Source organism: Halyomorpha halys, unplaced genomic scaffold, assembly GCF_000696795.3.
Source record: "Halyomorpha halys isolate HHAL.00 unplaced genomic scaffold, Hhal_1.1 Scaffold649.1, whole genome shotgun sequence".
Classification (NCBI taxonomy): Eukaryota; Metazoa; Arthropoda; class Insecta; order Hemiptera; family Pentatomidae; genus Halyomorpha; species Halyomorpha halys.
Genome location: NW_027105546.1, coordinates 218,136 through 224,996, shown reverse-complemented (window position 1 = coordinate 224,996; position 6,861 = coordinate 218,136). Strand labels below are relative to the sequence as shown.

At 30.6% G+C, this 6,861-nt stretch overlaps 1 long non-coding RNA gene across 1 annotated transcript in view; it reads right to left on the bottom strand.

Moving 5' to 3' along the window:
- The window catches only part of LOC136796882 (uncharacterized), a 73,685-nt gene extending 72,528 nt beyond the window's left edge, over positions 1–1,157 (bottom strand). The window contains exon 1 of the long non-coding RNA XR_010844667.1: positions 1,087–1,157. This is a non-coding gene — a long non-coding RNA (uncharacterized lncRNA). The remainder of the gene's footprint in view (positions 1–1,086) is intronic.
- Between the last annotated feature and the right edge of the window lie 5,704 nt (positions 1,158–6,861).

The following is a 6,861-nucleotide window of genomic DNA, read 5'->3' as shown; positions in this document are numbered from 1 at the left end:
GAAAATTCTTTTTTATGATCCCCCTCCTTGTAATTTTTGACATACGGGAGGTTATCTGAAGGTTACCTCCCTATTCTAACCATGGTGGGAAATATTTCGTGGGACCACCAGAAAAATAAAAGTCAAACTTCTAAAAGTCAGATTCAAACCGACACCACTTCATTCGCGAGCCAGACTAAGTTGGTACTTAAACTCGCTTGGCTATGAACTGCCCAATCCTCATTGGAACAGTCTGATAGGGCTTAAATGCAGAATTTGCAATATAGTATACTCTAAAGTATCTTTAACTTTCTTTCTTTGAAATAATTAATCATCCCACATTTTTTTCTAGTAGTAAAAAAATATATAAATATAAACAATGAAATGATTTGACCATTAACTTAAAAAATTTCAAGTATAAATATTTTTCCAAGTTCGAATACACATTGATGAAAATAAGAGTTATAATATATATTTATAACGTAACATTGAAAAGCGAAAGAATATAATGTAGCATATCAAGTCGTAGAAGATAATGAAGAATAATGACATATGCGTTAAAAAAAGGTTTGTCCTAGCATTATCTTTAACAGGGGAGGGAGGGAGGCGCTTGCGTAGAGGCTTATCCACTTTGTTAGCTTGATAAATGTTTTCGTCACCGAATTTAATAAATAGTAATTTATTTCATTTCACTTAAATATGAGCCATTCAGTTGCCTGAATAACTCCATAAAATTATTATTAGTATTTTTAATATTAATTCTATAAAAATTTAGCATTCAATAAATGGTTAAGAGCAGAACGTAAATTTTAATATTTCTGTCATATATCTGCATAGAAAATGTAAAAAATTGTTTACAAGAAATAATATTAAAAGTACTTTTCTGAAAGCTAGTGAAACTGGAGTTACTTAATCTGTCAACTAAAAGGCTCATTTTGAAAATTAGTACGGACAATTTTTCCGCGGTGAATAATATTCAAATAGCTTAGTAACGAGCGAGGATTTATTTCAGTTCTTAGCAGGGCGGTAAGTGAAAGCTGTTTGATGTTCAGATTTTTTTTTTTATCATTCATACAAACTAAACAAATATCACAAAAATTGACTCACTGGAATCGAGTAGGCCTTGGACGAAAATCCATAACGCTCCCGCCGCTGCAAGTGAAGAGGTGCGCTTCTAGCAAGGACTCGGGATAAACTGAGTTTGAGAACAAACTTTACTAGAGGCATTTTCAACGGCAATTTTATTTTCAAAAATTACACAGTGCCCCGCCTGTTATTATTATAATCTGAGTTTAATATGGAGTTATCCGGCCTGGGAGCTCCATTACCGGCCAATTTCACGGCGCTATTACTCAGGACGTCCTCGCTAGGCAGCAGGCAACCACAAAAAATCCCTTAACCATAATGGTCCCTTCTTACCCTGGGTCAGTATTCTCATTACATTAATGCCAAAGCGAACTCTTAAGAATACAACACAGGTCAAAAGAAATTTTATGTTATTTTTTTAAAACTTATATTGAAATAATAAAATGCCATGACTACGCTACGACCTATGAAGGGTCATGGGTTCAGTACTTCGTAAGGAAACACTGTATTTAGATGTTATACAAGGATGAAATTTTTCAAGAATACGTGAAGGGTAGCGAAAGGGAGCGTGGTGCCGCAGTGGTAAAGCACTATGCTACTAATTCCAAGTACCTGGGTTTAAATCCGGTTGTGGCAGATAATAATTTTCTGTTACACAGTAGCTGTGAGTCAACCCTGTGGTTTCTAGAGCTCTCCTAAGGTCCATCCAGCCTTATAAAGTGGGTACCCTTGAGTGGGGAAAAAATTTGACGGTTTAGTGTGATCTTGAAAAATATCACCTTGTAAAACCGTTGTTCAATAAACAGTGCTTCCTTACAAAGTTTTGAATTATGACCCTTCACGGGTAGTAGCTGTTCACATTCAATTACAATACATACATCTTATCTAAAATAAAAAGTAAAATTAAAAAACAAAATTAAAAATATAATAAAATTATGTAAAAATTAATATCGATAAAAATAAAATTAATAGAAAACAAGAAAACAACTGAGGTAAATAATTAAAATAAAGACTTAAATAATAATAACAAAATACAATAAAGTAATTAAGTACAAACTAAAATGGATAAAAATAAAATTAATAAAAAATAAGAGAACAACTGAGGTAATTAATGAAAACAAAAACTTAAATAATAATAATAAAAAAAATTAGTATAAATTAAAATGTATAAAAATAAAATTCATCGAAAATAAGAAAACAATTGAGATGAATAATTAAAATAAAGTAAACAAAATCTTAAAAGCCCGCCAAGCAAATTAAAAACTATTAAAAAAAAATTACAACAAAATAATTAAGTATAAACTAAAATGTAAGCTAGTAAAACTTTATAATAAATAAAGTTTGCTTTTAAAAAGGAACCTCGGATTTCAAGCAAAATCTGTACAAGATCAGTGACCACTTATTATCAATTTTTACTAAATATCACCAAATTTATAAGCCAAACAGAATAGCTTATGGTTTCCTCATTATTTTGAATCATTTATTGCTTTTAATTTTCAGAATATATTTATAATACAGGAAGAGAGATCTAATAATATAGTTAACAGTGTACATACTCCAAGTTAAATAATTTATAAAGCACACCATGTTCGTGAAAAACGTTCTTAGAATAAGGCTATCAAAATGAAGAGGCTTATTGTAAAATAATTTTTTATTTATTGTTCCTCTTGTTTTCCCGCATAAATAAATTTATTGCGTTATATAATTCAAGTAATAATAATAAAAATATAACTGTTCAAATATGTAGCTATTATATAATTGCAAATCATTATTAAATAATTGCACCTTTATAATTTACACAAATGGATCTAAATTCATAAATAAATCATTACATTCCTCATATTTTATATAATTTCGTCAAAGATACTCTATGTAGAAAAATATGAAGTAAATATAATTAAATTTTATTTCGGGCCATAATACCTAGGCTCAATAATTCTCTTGAGAACTGTGGATGTTTGAAAGTAAAATTTGGTTCTCATACAAGAAAACTTGCAACAGAGAACCAATAATTAACGACCAGACAATACAACTTTTATTTTCACCACACACAGAATTCAGACTGTAATGTCATCATACCAATTCCAACTCCTCATATACACAATAGGGCTGTCACTCAGACTCAAACACAAAGACCACTACAAGGAGCACCACTAAAGAGAAATTATCCATTGGTAGAACTTTAATGACATTTTACATTTGCAGGTCTCGTGGCAATTTTCTTTTCAGGCGCCTCGGAGGATTATCAGGACTGGAAGAGGATGAAAAATTAGAAACTAGGGGGTTTGAATGGTTAGGAAGTTTCTAATGGAAGGAGTGATATCTGGTTCGGGCTAGATCGGTTACATAAGGAACATTAAGGTCTTTATGTATGATTTTATTTGTGACAAAGTAAGGAGCATTGAGGATTTTGGATTGTAAGGATTGAATACGAGAGGAATTCGAAGATTTAGTGGAGCCCCAAAGCTCAACTCCGTATTGGTCCAGGTCCAGATTGGCCTTATTACAGTCACGTAGATCAGTCTTTTCTAATGAGTTAGAAGTTTAGACAGTTTGTCTAGTAAGTTCTGTAATAGTCGAAATCGACGTGCAGTTTCCTGTATTTTCAGTCTTGTGTGAGAATTCCAGGTTAATCGTTTGTCCAGATGTAGTCCAAGGTAGCAGATATGTTCCACAGGAGTAAGAATAACATTATCAAATGCAACTGTAGGGCAGTCGGTAGGTTTACGACGAAAGGTAAAGGTGATATGATAGGATTTGTTGGAATTTATCTTAATCCTCCAATTACACCATTCTTCGAGGGCTGTGATATGGGAACAAACAAAACTATAAAATAAAAAACCAAAAGAGATGTTTTCTTAAAAAAAATAAAAAATAAAATAGTTCTATTGTCGATAACAAATAATATCTATCTGATATTAAATTGAGGTTGAAGGCCGCGTAGATGATGATGATGGAAAGTATCACAGCAATATATACCTCTTGTAATAGTACAAGAACCCAATAGGAGAAAAAAGGCAGTTATTTTATCCCAATTTTTGATTACTTTAATGAAAACTATTTATGAATAATCTCTAGTCTGAATTGATGAGTCTGCCAAGTACAGGTAGGGGGAATAAAAAATGGCGGCTGTATCAAAACCTTAAAAAACACTAATTTCTCATTCGGAGCTCTATATCTTTAAAATTACCAATAATACTAGAAAACCTAAGAGAACATAATTTAAAGTAGAGTACATTAGTTAAAAAATAAGCCCTAATAGAGCTATTTACGTCCAATAGTTCTCGAGATATAGCTTTTTAAAAAGGAACATTTCATAAAAAATGCAGTAACAAATTTGATTTATTTATTTATTATGAGAAATCTATATCTCAAAAACCATTTAACGTACAGATGCCTATTAGCACTCAAATTAAAGCTAGTTTAATGTACTATAAAGTAGTTTATTACCTTTACCTTCGTAGGAATAGTAGTTATTGAGATATATATTTCTCAAAATGAAATCACTAACTGATTTTTCATTGCATCTTTTATGAAATGTTGCTTTTTAAAAATTGAACGTAAACAGTTCTCTTAGGGCTCATAGTTTAGCAAATTAATAGGTAAATAATATTCGTTTTTAACGTCGTTTAAAATCCTCGAAAACAATTTTCTGAAGAAACTCAAAACTAGAAATTTTTCAACTTGATTTATTTCGAAGATTTTCTGTTTCTTCCAGTATCCATTTTTCATAAATTCCTACACCCAATAGGCCTGAAGTCAATAGCCTACAATGGTACCAAAAACTATGTTATAGAGACGTAACACGACTCACATACATCACCAACTACAACTGGAAACAGTACAAGTTTTTTGACATCTCTTCAATCCATTATTCCGGACAATTAAATCATCCAACTTCCAGTGAGGTGGCACGGTAGGAAGGGCCCCATAAACCCTATCAACATCACCCTTAAGACCTTTCTTCTTTTTTATTCCTCCCCCTTCCCTACTATTTTTACCTTTCTATATCTTAATTATTATTAGTATTTACTTATTCTATTTCTTCTTTAATTATTAGTATTTGCTCTTTTTCAACTATCACGTGGAGGCCCTTCACCTCTAAAGATTTAAGTTGAGTTCTCCATAGAATGATCACCTCAAACTTCATATAAGTATTTCACTTGGACACCGTCAAGTACCAATGATAGATAAAGGTTATATTCAATTAGATCTATGTTTATAATACATAATGCAATTCATCGATTCATATTTTTTTTTGAGCGATCGGGAAAAAAAGAAATTCAATTAAAAATATTATTCATGTTGTTATAATTATATTTTTATTAAATTCTAATAGAAAGGACAAATATAAAAGGAAATTTGGGGTTATAGAACACGAAGCAATTATCAAGAAATAATCAACTGAGAAGGGTCGCCCAGCGCACCCGATTTGTTATGGTTATATTCGTACTTATATAACCAGAGATGGGAAAAAAATTAGCTATAGTTGCTAAAATTGCCATGGATTCAGCCCGTATTCATGAATGAACCATTCATAAATAAATATCGTATCCATGCTAATTTTAGCTATTAGTTTGAACTGTAGCTAATTTTTGCCCAACTTTATATAACTAAATAAAATGCAAAATAACTTAATAAATGACACTTTGAAGAAAAATTTTAATATAATTTATCGACCCATATCCATTATTTATTTTATATATAAGTTGTATTAAATATTCAAAATATAAAAATACCCCAGATTAAACGCATTCAGCCACCATATATACACACATAAACATATATGTGTAATTAATGATAAATTCACCATCTGTTTTCCTATAATTGTATAGATTCTACTGTAAAGTATAGCCTATATAATCCAGATACTGAGCGAGGACGATGCACTCTGGTTCTCAGAATTGCAGAAAATCATTGCAACTTGAGAGCAATAAAACGAAGTTGGCGCCGGCTTTACTTCTCTACAATGTTCTCGTATTTTTTTTGGTTTCTACAAATGTAATATGCTTGTGATATTTCTTTTCAACTGACGGATTCATTAAGTCCAATTGAGAAAGCGGATTTTCGTAATTTTTTTTTAAGATAACTTAAGTAAACATTAACTGATTTTAATAATTTAAAATCACTTTAGATAGGTTAATAAAATCTACAGAAATCTATTCTCTAGATTAAAATTTTATACTTTAGATAGGTTATTAAATATTATAGAAATTTTTTCTGAAGTACTTCAAATTTATCAAAAATAGCATGTGAGAAAGAATATTTGTACATAGTTCCATATAACAAAAAAATGCACATTTTGCAGTTACTGCATAAATTACCACATTTTGATATTTTTCTGGATGAAACTGCATTTTAATTTTCAAGTTTCAACTATTTATGTTTCATTTTCAAATTTACCGGTGACCCATGGACAAATCATGTAGATAATAACGTTACAGAACTAGCAGTTAATATTCAATTAAATGATTGATAATGCAAGCTCAATTATTCGTATCTCGTTCACAAGTTCTAGTTTGGCCCGTTAACTGCCACTATCTGCAGAAGTTGAAGAAAAATCGAAATCCCCCCTTAACAAAATAATAAAGGCCGTATTTCCTTGTAATGTAAATTTTATTCCGTTGCGTGATGATTTAAGTCAATTATATTTCCGATACACGATCTAGGGGTAATACATCTTAATAATTAATTATAATAGAATAATTATTATATTATGTTTTACTTTCCAACTCAATGCTTTAAAAACCCTTGAGTTAGCAAAAGGCATGTAGGATATAAACCATTGAATTAATA